The following is a 26,417-nucleotide window of genomic DNA, read 5'->3' on the forward strand; positions in this document are numbered from 1 at the left end:
CACAGTTTACGCTTGCACATCTATAAAGTTTCAGAACGTGTCGTAGCCAAAACCGGTTCCAATAAATTAGCCAATATATATATACAACAATGAAGGAAATAATTTTTTCGCACTGAAATAGTTTGCCTTGATAACTTTTTGTTCGAATATTAAGCACATGAATTAAAAGCAGTTTGAAAGCTTGTTTTCTTAGATTTAGCGAGGTTTGGACGCCACAAACGCGTACGTAACTCTGGTTTCACTCTCATAAAGTTACAGCTATTTTTCAGAACCTAAATATATGGTCGTTAGCAATGAAGGGAATAAAATAAATAGCAGCCTTAGCTATTGTTGCGTTTCAGGTCAAGCATACACAAAAGTTTGCACAAGTTTAGCATTTGTCCTATAGGACGTTAGCAACACTAGTGGTCTTGGTCAAAACAAATTTACTTTTCACCTTACATTCATAAAAATAGCTGTTGATTGTAAAAAACGCCTGCTGGTATCAGAATTAGTTTTATTGACCGTGCAGGCGATGTAGTACTTGATTAGAACGCTGGTTTCAGATAGTTTCAGTTCCGGCTGTTCAATCCATAGAGGTTCAAACGCTAACCTGGCTGACGGACAGCACCACTACTAGAAAAAGCGAATGCACAATGACGATAGAGGTTGTTTCAGTGAATACTTTCAAAAACTGCTAAAAAGAGTTAAAGCTGCTAAAAAGGAAACCTCTACAAGGGGAATCTCTCAGCTTCGGCAGTCGTCAGTTATTGTAAAAAACGCGTTCGATAGGTTGCAAATTATTTTGTTATTCAACGAAGTTTGGCAATTACCGACACTGACGAGCTCGCAGCTTCGGAGAAGACGATGCCGTATCTGTTTTTAAAGCGTAGAAAGTCATTTTCTAACGCTATGCCTGCAGTGAGAGAAAATCTCGTGTTTTTTCTTTTTCGCACAAAACCGAAACTCAGCGCTGAAGAGCAACGGAAGCTTAGTGCCATGGCCTCCGAGATTACCCTCTGGTGATTTTTGAGGCCATCTTAGAGGCCATGCTAGTGCCAAATCAACGTTGGCACAAGCTTTGGCACGAGGCACGGGCTGCGCGCGCGGTGTGGTCACGGCAGTGACTGCTACAACCGGGTCGAAATAACGCAAGCGTTCCATTCCATTCCATTCCAAAAACTTTTATTTCCATCAGAAATGGAGACCCCCTACTCCCTACCCGTGGCGCGCAGGCCTAGGGGCAGGGGCCGGGGCCTCCGCGACTAGATGCAGGCAAAGAGTTGCTGTCTCTTCGCGGCCTCTACCGCCAGATGGATGGCTTTCCTCTGCATGGCGGGGTCCGCGCTTTGCAGAAGGGTCTCCCAGGCTTCTCTACTATTTATTCCTTCATTGACCCCTGGGGAGTGTGTGCATTGCCAGATTATGCGGTCGAGGGTCCCGCTCTCCCCGCATTCCTTACATTTATCATCTATGTATTCGTCTTTCAGGACGTGTGATGCCCATACCGGATTTATGTAATTTCCTGCTTGTAATCTGCGCCAAGTTGTTGCCTCTCTGTTTCCGAGCTCTTTGTCCGGTGGAGGGACAGTTCTTCGCTGTAATCTGTAGTTTTCTATTATCTCCGTGTATGTCTGTAGTCTCTCGTCAAGCTCCTTGCAATCGGGCGGCTCTGCTCTTGCCCGGAGGTAGAGATCTCGGGCTAAGAGGTGCGCCGCCTCGTTGCCTGGAACATGACGTGTGAGCTGGTGCCCATATGAGGCTAATTTTCCTATCAATTTTCCTTCCAACCAGTATTCGCACCGCTTCTGGTGCTACTCTGCTCCTTCCGTAATTGTAGATGGCTGTTTTGCTGTCGCTTATTATGTAACTTGCCTTGGTGCCTACGCAAGCAAGCGCTATTGCTACTTCTTCCGCTACCTCTGGATTGCGGCTGCGTATTGTTGCTGCCGAGATTGCTTTACCTTGACCATCTACTACCGAGGCTACTGCTGCCCCCAGTTTGCCGCTCGCCGCATCTGTGTATGCCACTGTCTCACTGTTTACTTCGCTGAAGCGTTTGACTAGTGCTTCAGCTCTTTTTTCCCTCCTTTCCTTATTGAAGGTGGGATGCATGTTTTTGGGAAGCGGGTCAATCCTCAGCTGTTCCCTCATTTTTCTTGGAATATCCTGTTTCTTTTGCATGCCTCTACCCGTCTGCAGTACCACCATGCTTAGAATGGCCCTGCCTGTGTACGTTTGGCTGAGTCTTTCCTGCTGGGCGGTCCTTACTGCTTCGGCTATTTCTTTCCATGTATTATGGATTCCCATTGCTAGGAGCCTTTCGGTGGAGGTGCTTATGGGTATTCCGAGTGCTCGTTTGTTGCATCTCCTGATTATTGAGTCCAATTTATCTCTTTCTGAGGCCCGGATGTTTAGATATGACGTCGCATCCGCTTTGAAGAAAGACGTCACGTCCGGCAATTTTTTTGCTGTTTGAGCCATGTTTGAGCCGAGCCACCGAGCCGAGCCGAGCATTGCTTTCAGTAGCTCGGCGTGAGGAGCGTGCGATCGTGTTGCACGTGAGTAATTTGTTCTTTCTATCTTTTGGTATGCACATACTGAGCGATTGCCTGTTATCTGACACTCGGCATTCCGTTGTCAACTTCCTTGCGCCCGAATATTTTGTGTTAGCAGATAACCCAGGACTAGCGCTGAGCCCGCTCTGTGCAGGTATACGGAAAAGAGGAAGCGCTGAGCGTGTTTTTATACCTTTGTCAGCCTAGCCCAACGTAACTCATGGTCATGTAAAACACGCATAATTACCAGCTTTTGTGTGCGCCCGAAAAAAGGCCGGAAACTTTTGACAACAGCCCAGTTAAACCACGACCGGCTTTACCGGTCGTGAGTTGAACTAACCGTTTGTGCAATGAGTTTTGTACGCGGTCCATTTTTTTGTGGCCCCGCGGCTGGGAAAGTCTGTGGAGTGTTGACTTAATTGCTCTTCACAATTGTGTGCTCCTGTTACTATTCGCTATCTAAAACAGGCGTAAAAATTGCGGCGAGATAAGCGATTACGCTTCGGTGTCTGCAGAGCGAAACATGTTCTTCTTTTAAATTAATGTTTATTTCAGAAAACAGCACTTGAAAAATTGGCATGCAGTTTTCTGGTATGCACGGGCCTTCCCGATTCCTGCTTCGAGTCCGGCGTTCACTTGCTGGCGCAGAGGCTGAACAAATGGGACGTTATAATGCTGAGGCAGGAAAGGCTTTAAGGCGCCACAAGGTGAGCCCTCCACCTTCGGTGATATTTTAAAATGAGTGCTGTGCCACCAGCACCGAACATCGGTTTTACGTGGGGAAGGTGTTTGTAGTGTTTGCCCAGAGCTTGTAGTGATTGCTTAATGTCACTTGGTCCCAAGAACCAGACAGTTAACCAATTTCCCTTGTGCTTCTTGATGAGAAAATCTGAGAGGTAAAAATGACAATTTACCATAGCTGTGAACAGTAATGAGCTGGATGCATTGCCGAAGAGAATCGCGGTCATATACTTGACAGTGGTAAGAATTTTGGGTTGGCTAGAGCATAGGTCTCTTAACATCATCTTCCGTATCTTAATAGATGTGGCATTGTTGGCATGTGTAATTAAAAATTTGTTTCAATGTGTGTGGCTGGTGAGCTGTCAGCTCGGGCATGACAAAGTTGTAAGCTCAACCAGAAGTACCTGTGCTGTTTGAGCTCAGGGCAAGAGCTTTGAGTGAGGCCACTGCACTATGTGCTTGTTGTACATTTGGCTTTCGTGGTGCTCCAACTTCCTCCTTCCCCTACCTCTGTTAGGAATGTCGCCATGGGGCCGAGCGAAAGTGGTGGGGTGTAATTAGAGTAGTGGCATGGCCATAACGTCCATCCAGACAGCACTGCGTAAGGCTTGTTTGCTGGATTGGCCCCGCAGTCAGAACTGAGGTGAGTTATGAGTGGGCCACTGTGGAAAAAGACAGTAGAGCAGCGGAAAACTTGCCATGAATGGTGGAGAGCTATAGTTTGGAGGCAACCTTTGGTGCCTGTATTGCCATTGTGGTCAAAGTTATCTGTGAGACCATCAAGGGCAGCACCTGTTCTGAACGCATCGCATAGCAATAGATCAGAACTTCAATTTTATAGTTGGCTCATGGGCGTATGAATGCAGGAGGTGTATGAATCGGTTCATATTTCACATTGAGACGCATCAAATTCAGCAACCTTAGTACTCACAGGCACAGTAAAACCTCATTAAAGCGTACCTCGTGGCACTGCGGGAAAACTATGTGCAAAGCGGCAATATTGTCACGAAGACAACGAAGCTGGCAGTGGTGCAGGAACAGAAAGGTCGCGTTATAGGCGAGTGGCCATTAAAATCGTCTCACTGCCATCATTCATCGCCGCTTATTATTCGGCTGGTCGCTACGCAACATTTGGTATGAGATGCGGGGTATCATCCCCATCCTGGTCCTGGAGCTTCAGAGTCCTCCACCGGCCGTGTGTACCTGCTTCGCCCCGCCCGGCTGTGCTCCAGCCCGCTGGACCTGAACCGACCTCGCTGCTTACCCCAGCCCCGTCCCCTGCCCTGACCACAATACATGTTGACATGATTACGCTGCGGCGACCCGAGATGCCGCCCACACCCGAGGACACCACCCCCCTGCCCATGCCATTTGGTGCGTCCAAGGGATTCAGCCGTCTGCTCCTGGCGACCTGTGACCTGGAAGCTTCATGGACCAGGATTCATTCACACATATCTTTCATTGTGGCGGCCAGCACTTCCCCCCATGCCATTTCTGTTGTACCGTCCTCTGAACCCATCTTCACTAAGCGCATCTCTCCGTCGGTGTCTTCTTCTATTCACTATCGGGATGACCGCTCGGCAGCCCTGGCTAGTGTCACGGAAACGACACATTTCACATGTCACGAAAACACATGCCACGAAAACGACACGAAAACGGGGCATTTCAAAGAATGCACAGGTGCAACCTTTTAATCACATGGCTACTAGCGCAGCCTCGAAGGCATATAAGCCAGGTGGGTCCCACCTGCTCTATTAATAATGCGCAAGCGAAACCTTTTAATCAGATAGCTATGAGTGCAGTCTCAAAGGCATGTAATCCAGGTCCTCGTGTCCCTGCTGCTCTATTAGGCCGTATTTGAGTGAACAAGCAAGTGTCTAGCACGCATGCAGTTTTTTCCAACAGTAAGGGTTTAGCTGTCTTCAGCTTCCATGTAGGCATTACTTTCATTAGATGGTGTTTTGCCAATGATGGAAGCAACAGTGCAAATACCAAACTGTGCTGAAGAAGTCTTGGACTGCAGTGTCTAATACATCACCAATCATGCAAAAAAAATGAGTCTCCACAATGCCACCTGTAAACAGGAGGTATTTAGGAATACCTGCTCTATTCCGAGGCCTGGATTGCGAGCAGTTGGGGATAAGAGTTAATGGAGAACACCTTAGTAATCTGCAATTCACAGGTGATATCGCAAAGTCACTCAGGAGATGAACGCCAAAGCAAGATCAGTGAGCAGAATGGTGGGTCTAAAGAATTAAAGAAGTATAAACACCTAACTTTCGGGTGCTTTTTTTTTTTTGTAATGATGCTTAAGGCATTGTTAAACATGGATTACCACCTGGTATTTTTCTATAACCACTAAATAATTTATAATCTCATTTCTTTCTCGTTCTGTTTCGGTCTCAGTTTCAACAGCCGAATGAGGACTGTGACGCCAACGTGTGCCTACAGGTCACGTGAGGCATGAAAAAACTGCAATATAATCGCTGCTTCCACATTAGTTGTCATTCCGGCTCTTGAGGAAGGCTGGCTTCAGCACTGCAGTAAATTATAACAATGAAGCAGCGATTATATGGGCGTTTTTCCATGCCTCACGTGACACAAATGCACTCTTCGACGTCGCCGCCATTGTTTGGCTGTTGAAACCGAAACAGCATGACAGAAAAAATTATAAATTATTTAGCGGCCGTGGGCAAATATTGCATGGTGATTCATGTGTAGTAGTATTTTCCACATCATTGTAGAGAAGAAAACATGCAACCGCAATTACGTGCCTATACTCCTTTAATATGAAAAAAACCAAATGGAAAATGCTCTTGGCCATTCCCTCCAATGCAAATGCTGTGTGGTGTATAATATTGTTACGTGGTGGCCGGCCAAAGAGTGAGGCGCGATGAATGATGGCAGAGATATGATTTGCATGGAGGGAATGGCCGAGTGCTCTGCAGCGAGTGCTCTGTACCGCACCACTGCCAGCTTTGTCGTCTCCATCACAATATTCCTTTTCCCCATGAACATTGTCACATATAGGAAACTGGGTGGTTTGCGTAAGAACTTAAGGACACTGACAAGTTCCCTACGCAGCCGCTGACCACACACCATACATGGCAAAATTACTTTTGAAAAGTAATTAAATTTCATTACTAATTACTTTCCTAGAAATCTCACAGAAGTAATTAAATTACATTACAAATTACTGCTCTCAAAAACTAATGACATGACATTACAATTACCTGCTTTAAGTAATGAAAATTACTTCTTAGTTTTGATGCTAAAATGTTGCGCATTTGTCATAGTTTGTGCAAAATTTCTAGTTTTTTGTTTGCACTGCCACTAAGCTTGAAAATGGGCGTTGGAAATTTTGCCCCTCTTTAGTCAATTTGAACAGCCACTTTGCTGATGTAGATGGTATTTCTCATATCACTCTTCAAACAGAAGTACATCATTCAATGTGTAATATCGTCCCACCATCCTGATTTTGAAGAATTTGTCATCCGCGTAAACAGCGGGAGTACATTGACTGCTTATCCACGCATCATCCCAGAAGTGCACAGGGGCGCAGAGAAGCTGCCAATTCTGCTGATGTTCAATTGTTTTGTTCTGCAGGCAAGTTGGTGGAAATAAATTTCATGTCGCTGGGACGCTGTTGCCTTTGTTGCCCTTGGGTTAGAAATAGGGCCTCAAATGAGGCCATAAAAAACCGACAACTCACGACCAACTTTCTTAAACGTGTCAGTTGAGACTTCTTGTCAGTGGGGCGATGTCAAAGTACTTGCTCAAGCATTTGCAGTGCATCTGTGCAAAGGTGCCGTATGGCATGCCTTGGTCATGGAGCTCTTTTGGTGGCCATGCAGTGCCTTTGTGTATGAAACTGTGTGCAGTGCAGGAAGATGCGTAGCAGTCCTGTGACTGATATGCAGACTTTTCACAAAGGCAGTGCTGGCGCCTGCGCGCACATCACCTCTCGTACGCGTGCGCCGCTTCCCTGCGGTGCTGGCTATTACTGGTTGCGTGCTTTTAAGGCACAAGCCTTAAGTGGCACATTAGCATTGACACCCGGCGTTGTCGTCGATGTCCAGGAAAAGTGGTCCACAACCCCCAATTAATCACATCATCAGCAAAGAGAAAAATTTCTTCAGAGGGTACAGAGAATTGAACCAGGAGCCTTCAGATTGCGAGGCGATCACGCAACCCATGGGCCACAAAACCGCATTGCTTCTTGGCAAGTAATGGTTCATTTAATGTATGTGTTGCCCTATGACTGTATGCTAATGAGTAGGTGTGTCATTAGAAAGGAAGGAAACAATATAAATTAAAAAGTGAATGTTTGTCGCCTTCAAAGCATGGAAGTAGTCTCAAGTGCCCTCCGTAATTTATCCTTGCTTTGGGAGTCACCGTGGTGTCTCATTAGTTATATGGTGCTCGGCTGCTGACCCGAAAGACTCTGGTTTGATCCCGACTGCAGCAGTCTCATTTGGGTGGAGATGAAATGCTATAGGCTCGTGTACTGTGCGATGTCAGTGCACGTTCAGTACCCCAGGTGGTCAAAATTCCCGGAGCCTTTCACTATTGCGTCCCTCATAGCCCGAGTCGCTTGCTTTGGGACGTTAAACCCCGATAAACTGCATCTTTGCTTTGTATATTCTCGTCTCCACAAACGTGAGGCCAAAGCATGGCAGATACGAGAGGCATGGATTTGGTATGCAGCAAAATTAATATTGCTAGTAATTAATTATTTTCCATGAAATTACTGCTTGAAAGTAGTTCATTACATTACTAAATTACCAGGCTGCAAAAGTAATGAATTACATTAGAAATTACCGAGAAAAGTAATTTAATTGTTGGCTAGTCTGCCACACACTGATTTCAAGGTGATTGCACACTGCTTTTCAATGAATGCGAAATCCTGACATCATAGCGTCTGCAAATGGTACGAGACGAGGCCTTTTACATTTTTAAGGCAAAGGTTTGTGCCACCTTACCTTTATTTTTTTGTCTCGCCCTCCTTTTTCCCCCTTTCTATTTTTTTTGGATGTTATGAAAGCAATGCTTTAGCAACAAGCTTGAATTAGCACCTGCGAAAAAATTTTTTGCTGTTCTGCACATGATTGTCTCTATGTCCAGGTTTTGCGCCATTTCCTGGTCCCTGGCATTTATTGGCACTTTCACTTCATTAAAACTTTTGTGAATGTGCTGGCGCAAATTTTGAAAAATTCCTTTCCTAGCGCTTGCAAGTTGTTCTCTTTTTTTTTTTCATGGGTCTGAAGTTTCATGGCACATCCAGTCCGTCAACTATTTCTTACCGTTTTCAGATACTTTGTCCCGTTACGCTTGTGCATTGTGGAAGCGCCGCAGCTGCTCGTAAGATGCTTTGTGTCCTTGCCTTTGTGCAGGGCAGCAGCGGCGTCGTCTCCGCAGTGCTCAGGTGCATGTGGGCGAAGCATCCAAAAATGACTAGCTTGGCTGGCATTTTCTCTTGGTCTCTGAATGCATCATATGGTCAGAATTTGGCAAATGTATAGACATGTATACCAGGGAATCGTTTCAAAAAGTTATCCAGGATTTGTATTGTGAATAAAAATAGCACAACACGCATAATTTTTAGTTTTGTGATACAGCAGATTACACGAACCAAGAACAGAAAAGCAAGGTTCTACTGTATTTCTTTGAAGGGCTGTGACGGTTTTAAAGGGTGTCTAGCAACCTAGAATTGTCAAGCGGAATTTCGTTTACTTGGAAAAATCGGGGAGTTGTGAGGGATACCATCAAGAAAGTGGTCAAGTCTCGGAAAAGGACGGACTGAAATTAACGCAGAGGTCTGCTGCTAGTTTTAACGATACTGTGAGTGTCCAGCACACGGTCCGTTCTTATTGGCATGACATATTTTTGCTTCTAATGAGTGTTAGGCATGGCAGCCTGTCTGTTTTAGCTGTCTTTTTCTTGTCTTCAATTAAGTGAGCATTGTATATACTGGTTGGTTCTGTACAGGTTGCCACACTCCTCGTTAAATTTGGTCTGGTGCATATGAATAGACACAGCTAATTTCAAAAGTGTTTTCTGTGGAATAAGCCGTAGTTATAGTAATGTGCAGAATTCATGCACTTTCAGTATACTGATGCAGGTGCCACGCCACCCCAGTGTGGCATCAAAATCGATCTGTAAATCTTGCTCTCAGGCCTCGTCAATCTTGTAGGCTATTGCAGAAACAAACAAATAAAGGCTAGTTTCTCTGCGGTTCGAGCTGTGATGACGAGGTCATAAAAAGCTGTTACTTTTTGTGGAAATCGCTTGATGCTTGTCCTATGGCATTGCTGCTATCTAAAGGGATGCCAGAGTGTGCCTTCATTAGAAAGGCAGTAAAAGGCAGTGCTTCTCAGTGATGAGCAAACCAACCTTCGTCAGTCCTCTTATTCAAGGGTACCTTCTTGAAAGCCTGAAATATTCTCTTGCACTACAGTGAGCAGTGTATGAAGCTCCTGAAAGCATGCAGAGTGTTCCGTTTAGAAATTTTCCAGAATTTTCTCAAAGTAGAGTTGTTTGTTTCTTTTGTGAAAGCACATGTAATGTCAGCACATATGGCCACCACTCTTATGAACCATTAAAAGAAAGCAAAAACTTGTGAGCATAATTTTAACAAACATCCAAATCTAAGACTCCGGATCACCCAGGCACTTTTCATCTAGTGAGAAGGGAAACAGCTGCTGAAATTCCTGCACAGATTCCTAGTTGAAATGTGCCAGCATCTGTGGGTCCGTTATGGCCAGGGATTCCAGTGTGGTGAAACCCATACACAAGAGTTAAGCGGGCCATGTCCCGTCAAGAATGCTGCATCTGGGGCAGCATTCCTCAGCTGGAGGTGTCACAAAGGATTGTGGAAGAGGTCATCTTGTTAATGCTCTCTTGTTGTAGCTTAAGCTGCTGTTCATTGATTTTTTGTGCCATTAATGTTTCTCAACAATGCCACATCACTTCATACGCCTTTTCAGTGTCTGAACTGTGACAAGAGCATCTCCACTGCAGCCGTGGCCTCGTGCTTGAGTGCTCGCCTCGGCTACGCGAGGTCGTGGGTACGATACCCACGGCCTCCGGTCCACCAGCCAATTAATCCAATGGGAACAGGCGGTCCCCCGGCCTAGTGCTCGGCTCTCCAGGGGTGCACTGCGTGGGAAGGATAGCCTGCGCCTCAAAATTCCAGTCAAATGTGGGCACAAAAACGTCTCTATGTGGTTAAAACCTGCAGTCCAAAACTCTCGCCTTGTGCCAGTTACAAAACTTACAACATTCACTTCTCTAGCCTCAAGAGAGATGTGTCATAGCTCTCCGCTCACAAACCCCCCTTCGAGCAAAGTGCAGCGGTATTTGCTTGCTACCGTTGTGGCTGGCTCACAAGCGTCGGCAGGTGTGCATGACGGGTTAAAAAAAAGATGGGCTTCTGCCGCACGAGGTGGATTTAGGGTTGCTTGACAGCGGAACTTATCTCTGATCCGTCAAGGTAACGGTTTGGTCGAAGACCCTTCTTCCAAGCATCTCACCCTAGATGAGCCGAGCACCATGGCGGGGAAATCTTAAAACCGTTTGGTACCCGGCAGCACTGGGAGTCGAACACAGCACCTCCTGAATGGGAGGCGGATGCTCTACCACAAGGCCGCACTTCGGTGCTATGATCTTCGCCGAAAGACCGAGAAATGAAAAGGCGAAAGATTGTCGTTCGGCAGCTTACAAAGTCAAGCTGTCATGTTTTTTCCTGAACACAGTTATGGCTCAGACTAATTGTATCATTCTACATGATTTTCCCTCATTCATTGAGATGCTCAATAAGCTTTAGGATGCGATAAATTATGAAGAGGAATGAAATGTTTCTTTTCATCACTGAATTTTGTGGAAACATGTTTGTATTGTAATTTCAAATATCTGTTTTGTAATTGGAACTACTCGAAAATAACGCATATCGCAGTACTGGCCGGCATTTCGAAAGGCCCTGATATGCGTAGCATGGTGTACGAGAGCAGACGATGAAGCGGTCCCTGTGTCACTACTCTTGGAGCCCACATGACCAAGGTTGCTCCTCTTCCTCGGGAGTGACGTCATAATGCACCTTGGCACTCAGAAACCGAAATCGCTCAGTATAAATAATGCGATAATATTTAATGTGCATATTTGAATTGCGGAGCACGTATCACGTGCCAGGTGGGAGTATGCAATGTTTGAAACTAAGAACACTCCAACCAAAAATTTGATGTCTCCGTCCCTTTAAGGTTTTGGGCTTAGCATATGAAGCTTGTGACCTCCTGTGTGCCAGCGTCAGAAGCCTTTCTGAGACCCTTTCGTTGTTTTTCTTGACTAATTTTATTCATGCTTGGTCTCTGCATTAAACACACTTCTTTTTGTGTGTGGTTTCTCTGGCACATCTTGAAAAGTGTTCCTTTTAACCTTTTTTTTTAAGTATCTTTCTAATGTCCATACGCAAAGCCACTACAGGAGTCCGTGGGCTGCTGCTATAGCCTGTTGGGAGAAGGACTATCTTTTTTCCCTCATGCATTCCATTTTTTGTGTATTTGTTTGTGGGTTTCTCTTAGTGGTTTATTAGTTGCATTTTATTGTTCTGAACTTGCATAATTTTTTCTCTTTTCATGGCATCCAACCCTGTGTATGACTGACACTAGTGGAGGGACTGCAGCAGCCGACCTTGCATGGCGCGGCATTCTCTGGTCCAAGGCACCTATTCCCCGTTCCAGGCTACTGGCTCAAGATTGTGCCCACAAGTCTGCACCTTGGCCTACAGGCAGTCGCATTAGGCCCACGTCGGCCAGGACTTCCTTGCCAAATAAAGTATTCCTACCGACACGCATTGTCAGTAATTAATGAAGTATATGAATAAATGAGTAACTTTGTTGGCCGTATAGAAAAACCGTGTTACAAAGCAGTTTTTTTTTTAAGGCCATACCCAACCATGACATTGTTTCCTCTAAGTAACCTACTCATCTTTGAGGTAAGTGCTTGCTGTATGTCGCATCGCAGTCTGAAGTGTTGCTGCAGAACCGCATGGCGCCTTCCTGTTTATGCCATTGCAGCAGAAAATGCTCCACAAAGCTAATGAAAAAAAAATTTCAACATACTGCTTTGAGACAACTGCTAAACGGGTGCTCAAGCCCATTGAAAATGTAAATCGGAATGAACAGGATGACCTAAATATTTGCTAAATTTGATTTATAGTCTTCTCTTAATGTTGTGACCTATCTTTCCTCAATCAGAACAGTGGCCTGAACTATGTGGCTGAGTGAATTCACATCACCTGTTAATGTCAGATTAATTTTTTTTCTAACTTTTCTCAGCTGCTGAGGGCCATTATTGTGAGAGGGGTATGTAAGGTGTGTACTGTACACAGACAGGGAAATCGCTTAATTCCAACCTGTGGTATTTACAAACTGGCACTTCGCTCCCATCAAAATCGTGTATTTCAGTGCGACAAAGCTGCCGGTAATATAAGCATACGCAACGGCCGTACAGAGTTCGTGTCCTGACCGATGAAACATGGAAATGCAGCGTGCTGCATGCGGCAATCGTGGAGAACCACTCGTCTACTATCTCTGTCACGGTGCTTTCGAAGTGCAGTTTCTCTCCCCAGCTGCGCTCCTGTTCCTGCCACGACGTGGGACCAGTTTATTTTAGCGTATGCGGGGCCTATCGAGTGGAAGCTATGAGGTGCTGCTGACAGTGCTGATGAGCGGTCGCATAAGAATGAAAAGACCCGTACCAACACCTCTGGTCGGGCTCTCTTTATTCCGAACTCTGCGTAAAGAACTATTTTTCAGTCCCCTTACCCTTTGTTTCTAATCAGCATAGTTTGAACAAATTTTCGGTCACTTAATAGTTTGAAGTGTCGAGGCGTCGAATGCCTGACCAGAGCCGCCGCTGTGGCTGAGTGGTTATGGCGCTCGGCTGCTGGCCCGAAAGACGGGTTCGATCCTGGCCGTGGCGGTTGAATTTCGATGGAGGCGAAATTCTAGAGGCCCGTGTACTGTGCGATGTCAGTGCACGTTAAAGAACCCCAGGTGGTCGAAATTCCCGGAGCCCTTCACTACGGCGTCTCTCATAGCCTGAGTCGCGTTGGGACGTTAAACCCCCATAAACCATAGACCAAACCAATGCCTGACCATTGGTACGTGGCCACATATATATTTCCCACCTATGGTGCGCGCACAATTTGTCCCTAAACGTAATGACCATTGGATATATTGTCTTCATCTTCAAAAGACTTGTCGCAAATCTCAAAAGTTTATTATAGCGACAAATTTATATATGACTGCTCAAAGGGAGCACGGCTACAAAACCACCGCCGCACACACGCTCACTCTTGGCGCTCTTAATTCAGTTCCAATAGATTGACCGAAAGTTTGAGCTATAAAAGCGAGCACGAAACGAGAATTCACTGTGTGAGCGTGTGTTTGAGGAAGGATCGCGCATAAAAGGTTTTAGCACTAAACGCACTGATCATAGTGCTTGCGTGCGGCACAGCGAAACGGTGATATCGATATGAGATGGAATTCCGCATCTGGGGGAGGGGGGGGGGGGGGGGGGCTTCTAGCTCTCGCAATGAAAAGAGGCAGGATTAATTTTTCCCTTTGCAAAACAAACATCCAGTAGAACCCGCTGTTACGTTCGCGGTTGCTGCATTTTTCTCGGTACGTTATTTTTTTTTTTCATATGAGCCAGATAGTCCAGCTGCCACAGAAGCCCCTACAACTGAAACTCGATCGCCTATATCTGTTACATAATGCAATTGTTGCATAATTCCCTTGTCTACATCGCGAAAGTCATCTCACGATGGTAGTTTACACCGTTCCGGAATTCGTTCAATGTGCGCGTAATGGCGACGCCGGCCAGAAAAAGCGAGAGTATACACGTACTCTATATAGGCACTTGTTCGCCGCTGCGTTTGGCGACTTCTGCAAGCACCCAGGCTAACGCCAACACACTTACAGGCCATGCGAATTTTTTGTGCGTCTGTCGGCACAGTTACATCGACGCTGCGACGCTAGCGCGAACGACAGCACAAAAACGAAACTATGCCGCGACAGACGGCACAAACAACGCTGTACGAAATGCGCTTGCATGGGTTCATTCCGACAATTTTATTTTTGCCATCCGCTTTATTCTTGTCGCCTGCACCTTAAAATACACAATTTCTAGATTCCAATATAGCGATGATTTTATGGGATTAATGCGGCCACCGCGCACGTGTACCGCATCTTCGCACGCTCCAGGCATGCTCCCTCTTCATTGCTAAATCCCTTCCACAGACAGCTGCTCGGGCTAACCGAGCTCATCGCAGTGTGTTTCTGAAGGACGGTATTTGCTTATGTCAGCTTTGTCCCCCTTTCACTTATATATCATGTTCATTCTACTTGATCGCCATTCATTGGGGGTTTTGCCATCCAGTACCTCTATTAATGTTTGCTTGGATTTTGGTCCAAGATTCTTTATTAATATAATCGGAATACCATCTGGTCCTGTCGACGTGTCACTAGCAACCTTCTTCTCTTGTCGTAAGGCGAGCGCATGGTTGCGCTCTCTGGAGGGCCACTGCGTCCGACACGGCCGCGCATCGAAGCGAAGTGCCTAATTACGCGAAGCGCCACGCCCAGGTCCAACTTCTGCGCCACTCGGCTGCGATGAGTGGCCGTGTCGGACGCAGTGGCCCTCCAGAGAGTGCAGCCACGCACTCGCGTGTTCAGGGTGGACGACCCTGTACGTATGGGACCGCTGCTCGCTTCGACTGACGAATGTTTCGGGGACTGCAGAACCACGTACGTACCGTGCCTGATGGTATTTCTGACCATTGCCACACGTTGTAAAGAATTCACATTACTAACTTGCCTATACTCTGCGCAAATCAGGACGAAAGCTCGGAACGGATGAGCGCACATATGCCCACTCGATCAACCCATAAATTACGCAAAATGATAGCGTATTTTCATACGGTCAATTACGACAAGATTTTCCTGAGAAAGCTTCGAAAAGACTCATTTTTCTGGAGCGCACTCGAAGGCACAGGCACTACACAAGTGCGAGCACACAAACCACACAAGCATCCTTTCACAACGAATGTGCCACACCACACGTCCAGAGCATCCAGAGGACGACCAAACAAGCAAGTGATGCAAAACGCCCGCACGACCGCGATCCACAAATCACAAATGACACCAAGCCAATCTATAATCCATGGGTGAAAATAGCGCTTTCGTTATTACGACCAGGTTGGAATAACGATTTGGCTTGGCTTTCCGTTATTTTCACTTTTTCACCTGGTCGAAATAACGCCGGCCGTGTGGTCACCTGCTAGAGGGCGAGCCGATGCTCTGCGTCTGCACAGTACGCCGACGAATACGCTAAGCAGAAAAGCTAGACTGATACAGAAAGCCTGCAACAAAACTGCGTAGCGAATACCAAGCGAAACACGACATCAATGGGTAGCGAACTCTCAGTCGGAGCGTGTCGTGTGGGGTGGTAATAAAAGCCGACAACGTGCTGCTGCTTTTCAAGAGCTAGCATTGTGGTCGTTTATTTTTTTCCTTTCCTCTTAACAGACTGTCCAGCTCCCTATGCCAGATGCGATGGGAAGTGCAACAGTGGGATTCCCCTTGGCGTCCTGGATGTGCGCCTCGCCGTCTTATGGAGTGTCGTTGGCCGGTGCGCTGGCGTTGCCGTGGACAGGCGTGGTCGGCGGTGCGGGGGCGGCCGTGGGCAGCGTGCGCTCAGCGGACATCGTGGCGGAGACCCCGCTGCCGTCGTCCGTACCGCCCCCGGTTCCGTTGGCTGCGTCTGATGCCCCGATGGCCGCCGTGGCCGCGGCGGAAGCGCCTGTGCACGCAGGAGGCTCCGCACAGGCCACCTGCTGGAGGGCCGCCTGGACATCCTGGTGCCGGGACGGTGGAACTCGGCGTCGGTGGAGCTAGCCAGGCGGCTCCAGCTGGTCCACGGCGAACCATCGACGCAGCTATCTTACGTTCACAAGTGAAGAAAAATGCCAACGCAAGGTTGGCCTCGGAGAACAGGACGGAGATGCAGATATACGCGAGCTCGCGACGAGCGAGCTGTTGAAGAGGAGCAAGCAGCAGCCTTCGTCAGTCTGAGACACGTACGCTGGTTAACCTTGGCTGGTTTGTTAGTAACTGCTGCTGCTTCGTTACCGCCTGCCTGCTTCAATTCCTGGCGGTGCCTGGCATTTCTTTTGGTGAGGCCGTTCCACGTTCGTGTGGTTTTTGCCAGGGTTCACGGTAGCTGTGCTGACTCGGGTGATGTAAGGTTGCCGGCGCGCTGTGTGTAGGCATGTCTATCACCTCACCGGGAAGAGGCTCGGCAGCCTGGTTCGCCAGCCTGCCGGCCGAAAGCTTGCCTTTGAATTCATTTCTAAAAAATGGTGTCAATTCAATTCCCGTGGCGCTTGTACCGATTGGAGATGGAATTCTCAAAATGAAGAATCCGAAAACAATACAGCATCAACTAAAAAGTCTAACCAGTCACTATCTCGACATCTCTGAAGTGCGACGTTTTGGAAGGCGTGGCATTGTTTGTAAGTCGGCAAACATTGAGTGTGCGTCGGATCTGTTCCAGTGTAATACCTTCATTTCTCTGCCGGTTAAAGCCTTCATTCCTGAGCAGCTTGCGTGCACTAAGGGCATTGTACGTGAAGTGGAACCGTCATCTGCAAGTCAAGAAATTTTGGAGGAGTTCCAGGAAGCCGGGGCGGGAGTTATTTCTGTATACCGCTGCTCTCGCGAGATGGCTGGAGTGCGCGTGTTGCAATAGAATCATTCATAACAACTTTTGCTGGTCGCACATGCCCCTCGCAGTTGAAAATTTGGCCAATTGTCTACAGCGTGGACCCGCTGCATTCTCGACCACTGCAATGTGCCAAATGTTGGAGATTTGGACATAGTGGTAGAGCCTGTAAGTCGGCGACCAGATGCCGGGTGTGTGGCGATCGAAGGTCACTCTTCCGACAGCTGCACCGCTGAACAACCGAGCTGTTGTCTATGCAGTGACAGTCACAGCGCCGATGATGCCACTTGTGAAAGTAGGTCACAGGAGCAAAGTTTATTGGAATTAATTGAACAGAATCGCTGCTCACGGGCAGACGCTTATGCACTCCTTAACTGCAAAAAACATTCATTTGCCAGCCTTGTGCGTTCCTCTACTCCTGACCTCGAGGCCACATTGTCTGCCTCAATTGTGTCAACCATCGAAAAAGCACTCTCAGTCTTTGTCGAGTGCATGCTCAGCATGCAGCTTCACGCAGGCCTTGTCTGATATTCTTGCAAATTAGGCTATTTCTCAACCTTAGCCTGTATTTCCACCAGCATCAACATCACAGCAAGCCTGTGCTCAAAGTTTCCTTGCCACGTCATCACCCAAGGTGTCGTCTCACGTGCCGCCTCTCGACAGCGTCCCTGTATGTCTTTCTCGCAACACTGTTTGCACTGATGATGTAGAAATGGCTTGTCGTACGCAGAAGCGTCGTGCTTCAACCTCTCCTTCTAAGTTCTCTGTTCCCCAGCTCAAGATAAAAAAGGGCCTTCTAGAGTGTATTCCAAGTCAGATATGCTACAAGAGGCTGTTTCAGCCTCTATTCTCGAATAGGCATCATGGAGGGTGTAAAGGTTCTCCAATGGAATTGCCGCTGTATTGCATCTTATCTTCCTGATTTAAAAATTCTTCTATCTTCTCATAACCCAGATATTGTGCTCTTGCAAGAAACTTGGCTCTCCCCTGCTAGGTCATTTTCTTTAAACAGGTTTCGCATTTTCCGTGCGGACCGCATAAATGGTAGGGGCGGCGGGTTGGTGACCCTGATTTCGTCAAAATTGTGTCACCGGGCATTAATAACTTAAAACGTAATGGATTCTGATTGCGAGCTTCAAGCTATAGATCTCACTTTGCCGCACTGCTCTACTGTCACAGTCGCAAACGTCTATTTTCCAAATGGAGTATGCAGAACAGACCACCTAGAAAGCTTACTTGCAAACTCTAGCAGGGTAATCATTGCTGGGGACTTCAACTCACATCATGTCGTCTGGGGTTCCTATACTGATTCACAAGGACATATGTTATGGGCATGGATGTCAGCAAATGATGTGCGGTGTTGGAATTCTCGGGCCAGAACCTTCATCCGCAGACACTCGCGTTCAGTTCACAAGTTATCCTTGGCAGCAAGAGGAGTAGGCATAGGGGCATGATCCACAATTGACTGTGGCACATCTAGTGACCACCTGCCAATTACTTTCACCATATTGGTGAGCCCCCTCCGAGATCATGGTTCCTTCAGAAATTAGTTAACCTTGCAGCCTGCAAAACATCTTTGCGCGCCTCCCTTACATCTGATCCTTGTTCATGTAGGACCGACAGGGCTCAGCGAGTGTTTTCTTCTGTTTTGAAAGCTACGGAGAGCTCCCAGTTCACTGTGCGTTCTGCTATTTGCAATAAATCGCCATCCCCATGGTGGAATGACGCGTGTGAGACAGCTTTCCGTCGTAGGAAAGTAGCGTGGAGGACCCTTTTGCATAATCAGAGCCCGTCAAATTGATCAACTACAAATTTTTCTCGGCCTCGTTTAAAAGAACCATAATAAAGGCAAATGATGACTATAATCAAAATTTGGACACATATTTGTCAACCTCCCAAAAATAGGAAGGCTTTGTAACGTTTTATGAAACAGAATGTGAACTCCTCGGTCATGCAGTTAACCAGCTTGTGGTGCTCTCTCCACATGAGGCGAGAGATGAGTTAGAGCGAATTGCTCAAGGGCTTGCTTCACGTTGTTAGGAGCAGCGTAGAGTCCCTCTGTTCGCCCCCTACCCCTGCTCAGACTATGCGGTGGTTGACAAATCACAGTTAACAACTGAAGTTTATTGCAAATAGCAGAACGCACAGTGAACTGGGAGCTCTCCGTAGCTTTCAAAACTGAAGAAAACACTTGCTGAGCCCTGTCGGTCCTACATGAACAAGGATCAGACTTCACTCAGGACCTCCTCGACCTGGTCAGTACATCACTGGAAACTGCATGGTTGCCGCACTCCTACAAGGTGGCGACAAGAATAGTCTCTTAAAAGATTCAAAGAAAGGCTTCCGTATTGATAACATTGGGCCGATAGCTCTAACATCCAATTTGAAAGAATTGTGCACAGCCGCCTATCCGCGCATGTTTCAGTAGTGAACGCATTGAGCTCTGCCCAGATTGGCTTTCGCCGCGGATGCTCCATTTGGTCTGCCCATGTCGATTTAGACAGCAGAGTCCGCCTTGCTATGCACATGAAAGAAGTATCAGCATTAGTGACGCTTGACATTGATAAAGCGTACGACAGTGTTGAATATTCGATCATTCTCTCTAAATTGGCATTATTACACCCGCCGTACTACATTTATGCATGGATCCGCGAATTTTTAACAGGACGGCAGTTCTTTTGCTCTGACAGTTCCTTCACCTCAAACACCTATGCCCAGACCAGGCGCGTGCCACAAGGTTCTGTACTTTCGCCACTTCTATTCAATCTGTTGATGTGCGACATTCCAGTACACCCTGATGTTACAGTATATTTTTATGCAGACGACATAGCCTTCTCTGCTTCTGCAGCAGACATTCATGCCCTATATCGTTCTCTCCAGGATTACCTCAGTGCGCTCGAGATCTGGCTGGATACATTAAATTTGGTATTAAATGTGCACAAAAGCAGCGTGCTGGTCAAAAATGATTTTCTTGTAGCCAGGCTAAAGTACAACAGGATAGATAAGCGGGCGAGTTGGTGATACATAATGCAAAAAAACAGCGCGAACAAACGGGGACTAGACGAAGAATACACAGGAACAAGCGCTGACTCTCAACTAAAGTTTAATCACAGGAAGCACACTTATAAAAGGAAACAGAAAACGAAAAAAAACACAAAATCAGAACGCATGTGTTACTATGTGATGTCCAGATATGCAACCTCACAGTCACGCAGGAGCAGGGATGGTTGGCTGACACATAATCTTGGTTTCTTTGTCATGTTATACGCCTCGATAATTTCCCTGGTCAACTGGTCGGGGTGTTTGTACAAAATGTCAGTAAAATGCAAGGACGGAAAACATGATTGACACTCTCGGCAATGATCAACTAGATTAGTGGGGCGATTAGATTCTAATGAATTGAGATGTTCTCCGAGTCGTGTGTTAATACAACGTCCCCGTTCGTCTAGTCCCCGTTTGTTCGCGCTGTTTTTTTGCATTAGGCTAAAGTAAACGAACTAGAGTGCCACCTCAGCCTTTAAATCTTGTAGCGCTCACTGCAAAATCATGAGGTAACACATTTGGCACAGAACAGATTTATCAGCGGTAACCTTACGGCTGCAGACTTGGCGTAGACGCAATTGGAATTTAAGCGTAGGTTTGGCATCGATTCTTTCTTTTCGTACGAACAGCACGCGTTCTAGCGACGTTGGCGTTCTTGTTTTGAATCGCATACTCCTGCGAGACCATCTGTTACCTACGATGCGCTTGGACGCGAGCTGCCGTTCAACTGCACATTTAACGCACTTCGCCTGAAAATTCTTTGCTTCTATGCACCTGAGCATTATAATTTGGTAAACTCATTCTTTAAAGATCTAGATGTGTATTGAAGCGAAAAACTTCACTACGCTAGTCAACACCGCGCTTCGCGCGAGCCGGCGTATGTCGGAGCACGAGTGACGTCACGCACGGCGCAGGTGGCCGCCGCTCACTCTTTCTCTCTTTCTCGCTCCCTAGTCACAACTGCGCATGCGCCACTATTAGCACCGAGCCACAGGTGCTCCGCCGCTGCGCAGCGCCGCGCCTTTCCTCAAAATCCAACTTTCAATTTTCAGTTTTCTTTTTCTTTCCCTCCCTCCTTTATTCCTTCCTTTACGGCGCGGTTCGGGTGTCCACCGAGATATGTGAGATGGTTACTGTGCCATTTACTTTCCTCAAAAACCAAACAAAACAAGTGAGCCGACGGCGCTCATAGAGTTCATTGACGTTGACAACTTTGCAAAGGCCGTTCATTTTCACGAAAGGAAAGGCGCACAACCGGCTCCATGGGCCAGTGGAGACATGAATCTCGCGTTCGCTTTGTATATCCTGGATTAGCTGAGCTAATCAACATTATTTTTTTCTTGGAGGACGTAACGTTGTGATGTTGGCGATTTCAACTGCGTGCTCGATACAGTCGCTGATGTGCAGGGCCCCGGTAGGGGCAGGCCAGGCTGGAATGCGCGCGAGTTGCGCCGCCTAGTCAACCAGTTATGGTCACAGGCGCTTATGAGCTCCTGTATGGCGGCGTCTTTGTGTGGACTTGGCATCGTGGATTATAGTCGAGCAGGTTGGACAGGGCGTATGTACCGACGAGCCTTTCGAGGACAGTGTGCGCTGTTAACGTAATGACGCTGCCATCATCGCCGGTATACATATCAGATCATCACCCCTTTCTTCTGTCACTCGGGATTCCGGCGCCTGCAGTGTCTCCTCACAGGCCATGGCGTTTGGATGTGCGCATCCTTCACGACGCCAGCACGAGAGAAGGGCTAACGCGGGTCTTGCGTTTTTCGGTTGTAGGGGCCGTGCCTGGTGGCTGGGACCATCTGAAGGAGCAGTGGCGTCACCATTGTGCCGCTTCTGGTCGAGACCTTAGGGCTCCCGTCTCAGATGAAGTTCGCGTGGTTACGGCGAAGCTGCGCATTGCTCAGCGCACCCCGTCGTCTTCGTCGCTTATGTGCGCATGGAAAGAGGAGCTTTCGGAGAGTCTACAGCGTCTTTTACGAGCCTCCTCTTTGATAGCGGCTGCATGGCGTTGTTCACGAAGTCCAACTGCTCATCCTCAGGTGTTTCAATTTGCTCGCCAAGAGCTGTTGTGCCCTCAAGGTGCCTTTGCTTTTACATCTTCCGTCAGGGCTCTGGCCCAGCCAGTTGGCAGGAATTTCAGTGCGTTTTTCGGCCATTTCCGGGATATTGCTCAGTCGCTCCTTTTGGTTGATCGCGATGACGTTTCCGCACACCCATTTTTTTTTTGCAGGCTTGCTGCAGGTTGCCGCTGAACTTCATGACGGCTTTATGGCTCCGCCAACATCAGGTGAAATCAAGGAGGCGTTGAATTCCATGAAACGAGGCTCAGCGCCTGGACCAGATGGTTTTCCTGTGGAGATCTATTTACAATTCTGGCTTATTGTAGGCCCCGTTTTCTCGGATGTGTTAAAAATCTGCTTTACTCCGCATGTCCTTCCTGATTCATTTAAAAGCGGCCGCATTGCCCTTATTCCTATAAAGTCTCCTTTCTCGACATGTCCGACAGATTGGTGCCCTATCACCCTAATTCAGATTACAAAGTATTAGCAAAATTACTCGTTCGCCGTCTACGGGCTCTCCTCCCGCCCCTTATTTCCTGCCACCAGGTTTGCTCCATCCCGGGTCGTGAAATACCTAGTTTTATCTTCCGTGACTCGATATATCCTAGAGTATACTATACGGCGGCGCGCACAGGGTCTTCTTGTTTCCCTCTATCAAGAAAAGGCGTTCGACTTTTTAGAGCATGAGTATATTTATGGTACACTGGATGCTTTTGGTTTCCCACCTTCTTTCGTGCTTCTTATTAAAGAGACGTACAGAGACATTTCAAGCACTCTGTTCCTCGATGGCTGGGAAAGTACCGCGTTTGATGTCGGCCGCGGCGTCCGTCAAGGTTGTCCGCTCTCCCCATTTCTGTTTGTCTTAGCTTTAGAGCATTTCCTCTTGGCAGTCAATCACCACTCTCTTATTAGAGGTCTGGTTTTGCCAGGCAGTGAGGCAGTACGCGTTCCCGCTTATGCAGATGACATCACACTCTACTTACCTGATGAACGCAGCCTGCTCGAAGCTTTAAACGTTTTTCGTGAGTACGCCTCCTTGGCGGGGGCTGCTCTTAATTATTCGAAGAGTCGTTACTTTTTTTATTTCATTGTGTTAGGCTGACGCAGCGAGGAACAACAAAGTAAAACATTCCCGTAGACCGTTCGCTTGCTTTTTTTTGCATGACGGCAGTATACGATGAGGCTTTACAACTTGAGCTTGTTTAATTTAAAACCAAGGAGAGCTGCGACAAAAAAAAATAATAAAAAATAAACGGTGCCTTGGCTGAATGTGGGCCCATTTCTTAGACCAGAGGGAGGATTTCCTGGTGTCGCTAAGTGCGTATTGCTTTATTTGGGTATTTTACGGCCTTGCACAAGAGCTCAATTGCATTTAGTTTCCAGGCACGACCTGCGCTCCGGTGTGGTTCAAGGTATAAAATTCACCGGAAAAAGCAAAATTACCGGCCTTATTTGAGGGTCAAATTATCGAACTCCTTTCTCTCTATTTCATTTACGCCGCTTCTTGAAGAAAAGAACAGCACCAGACGTCTTGAAGACGTCTGAAAGTTGTTTATTGAAGGCTGAAATATCTTCTTTTCGGGCTGCTTATTATTTCCTTAAATTTTCGTTTCTTTAAAATTTTGGTTAGTACAAATGAAATGAACGTGCACGAGAATACGAAACGTAATAAACTGTCAAAAATGGTAAAACACGCAAGACAGAAGCCATATTCTCATTCAGAGCGTCACCTACCTGGTGTAATTTTGTCCACCATGGGTCTAGAGTTCAGAGCAAATTTCTTTCGAGGTCTTCCTTTCGTTTGTTTGTCAACGTTACTATTCCTACACGAAACGTAATAGTGGTCTCATGATTGTTAGCCCATGCAACGTGTTTAAGGGCACTGCCTAGTGGAGTATAGGTCAATCAAGAGGGCGATTTCTCATTATCCTCGAAGCAGGACGAATTCTATTTTAACCACGAAGCTTCTAAGAAAGCTGCACATATTTTCTTTGTAGATGTACGGCTGCGCTCGGGTGAATGCTAGCGACTAATTACTTCCTTGATCACTCGATTATTAAGCTCGGCCACTTACTCAAACTGTGTTGCTGCTTGCGTTGAAAAAAGAATTGCCTGAACTAAACTAATGACAAACGATGACGGCGCCATAATCTGCACAGACTTCTACGAGAGGCCAGCCGTATGACCATAGTTTATTTAATAGAGATGATGTAGCGGTAGTCACGAACCTCATCACCTATCAAGTAGAACAATGCAGATTTATAAGCTGAACAAAAATTTAAAAAAAAAACGATATAAGAGCAACCCGCCGCGGTGGCGCTGTGATTGCTACAGATGCGTCTGGGGCAGGCCAGAAGGCAGGGGTTGGTATTTTTTCAGAGTCTCTCGTGGAGCTTTACGGTTAGAGTCCCGGATTACACAACCATATTTCTAGCAGAGTTCATGGCACTTGGGTTGGCCGCTTTGAAAATTCCCACAATTGTTTCTCAGGTGATATTCCTCTCAAATTGTGTCTCTGTTTTGTTGGCGCAGGAGTCCACACGAAACACTTTTTTGAGACGCTCACTAAAGTTTTTTTATTTTTATTTCTGGATGAGTGAAATAGGTGCGCTTCGTTTGGATACCAGGCCACTGCGGTATTTTACAAAATGAAGCAGCAGACCTTTTGTCAAAATCAGCTCTAAATGCACCAGTTGCCTGTAGCGTCCCTAATCTTGTTCTTTTTGGTATGACTCGATTTCAGCGTTTTCAGTTTATAACCGCCCCGTGCAACGATCCCTTACTCTCTACTGTTGAGTACCAACATCTCATGTGCCCATGGAAGGCTCGTGCATGTAAAACCAGGCAGTGTGAGGTAGCGATGACACTCATGCGGTGCAGGAATCCCCGTTTAAATCTTTTCTTATGTAGATGCGGGTTCAGTTCCACAAGCCTTTGTGCGGCTTGTGGTGAAGTCGAGACATTGAAGCATTTCCTACTCTCTTGCTGGAGGTTTGCACATGAGCGGAGAGCACACCTAGAAATTCCTATTACGAAGTTGGGTCTCACTTTGTCGGTTCCCCTCCTCCTTTCTTTCGGCGCGGATCCCACCGGCGGCATGGTTGTTTTTTCCGCTGCTTTATAAGTAATTTTCTTGAAACCAATTAAATTAAAAATAATAGAAACATTCTCCTATGCCCCTTGGTCTCGGTGACTGTTAGCTTCCTTCACACACACACACACACACACACACACACACACACACACACACACACACACACACACACACACACACACACACACACACACACACACGCGCGCGCGCGCGCGCGGAGTTTTAAAAATACCACGTGACAGCGCGCTCCGCGTGCCCGAACGCGCCGCGATTACAGCGCTCTCATTCGTGCTTTGCAAACAACATTAATCGCTTCGAGCTTTTCGTGCTGCACACGACAGATCTTCGCGTTGTGGTTGGTTCCAAGGTAAGCGCCATTGGGTTCGGGCGGCAGTTGAAAAGAAAGCCGGCTCCCGTTTCTGCGGCGATAATTGCGCTATCACGCTAGCAGAATGCACCATGCGTCGCCAGCCGCCGCCGGTAACATCAGAGCCGAGCAAAGATAGAAGCCCTTTCTCGGAAGCGAAGAGAAGGCGCGGCGCTGGCGATGTTTTTTTACAAATCACGCATGAGAGCGCTGTAATCGCGGCGCGTTCGGGCGCACGGAGTCAATACCACCTAGACTAGTTATCTAGGTGGTATTGACGGAGCGCGCTGTCACGTGGTATTTTTTAAACTCCGCGGGCTTTCGTTTTTCGCGAATAAAAACGACCACGCTAAAGCTATCTCGTTGGAAGTCCCTGGGTAATTGGGCAATATTTGTGGAGCTCCTCAACTTTCCTATTGACGCCTGAAGATTTGAAGCTATATTTTAAAAGTTAATTTATCTCGAATGATTATTCAAGTAGGATGATAAAAAAATGGTGCTGTAACTTTAACAACATCCAGGAGATTTCAGTTCTGGAGAACGCTTAGGTGTTTTTCAAATCTTGGCCCAAGTTGTGCCCTCAAGCTTAAAACGTCCTGAAAGGTGAGTACAAGGGCTCCTCTGTAGGACTCAGAAGCCTGGTTACGTCTGGTAAGACCGTGCATACAAACCAGGAATCCGAGCAAGAAAAGATAATTTGATGATGACTGTGAATTTTTATGGCGCAAGAGCGTCTGTAGCCAAAGCGCGCCATGGCACAAGGTGTTTCGCCTTCTCAAGTTGGGGTA

General features: G+C 47.0%; 2 long non-coding RNA genes across 2 annotated transcripts in view; one reads left to right on the plus strand and one right to left on the minus strand.

Moving 5' to 3' along the window:
• LOC144113104 (uncharacterized) overlaps positions 1–26,417 on the minus strand; it is a 263,457-nt gene that overhangs the window by 20,127 nt on the left and 216,913 nt on the right. The window lies entirely within an intron of this gene.
• Positions 1,268–12,120, plus strand: LOC144113100 (uncharacterized). The gene is made up of 2 exons (XR_013310614.1): positions 1,268–3,244; positions 11,942–12,120. It is a non-coding gene; the product is annotated as an uncharacterized LOC144113100 (long non-coding RNA).

This window comes from Amblyomma americanum, chromosome 1 (assembly GCF_052857255.1).
Source record: "Amblyomma americanum isolate KBUSLIRL-KWMA chromosome 1, ASM5285725v1, whole genome shotgun sequence".
Taxonomy (NCBI): Eukaryota; Metazoa; Arthropoda; class Arachnida; order Ixodida; family Ixodidae; genus Amblyomma; species Amblyomma americanum.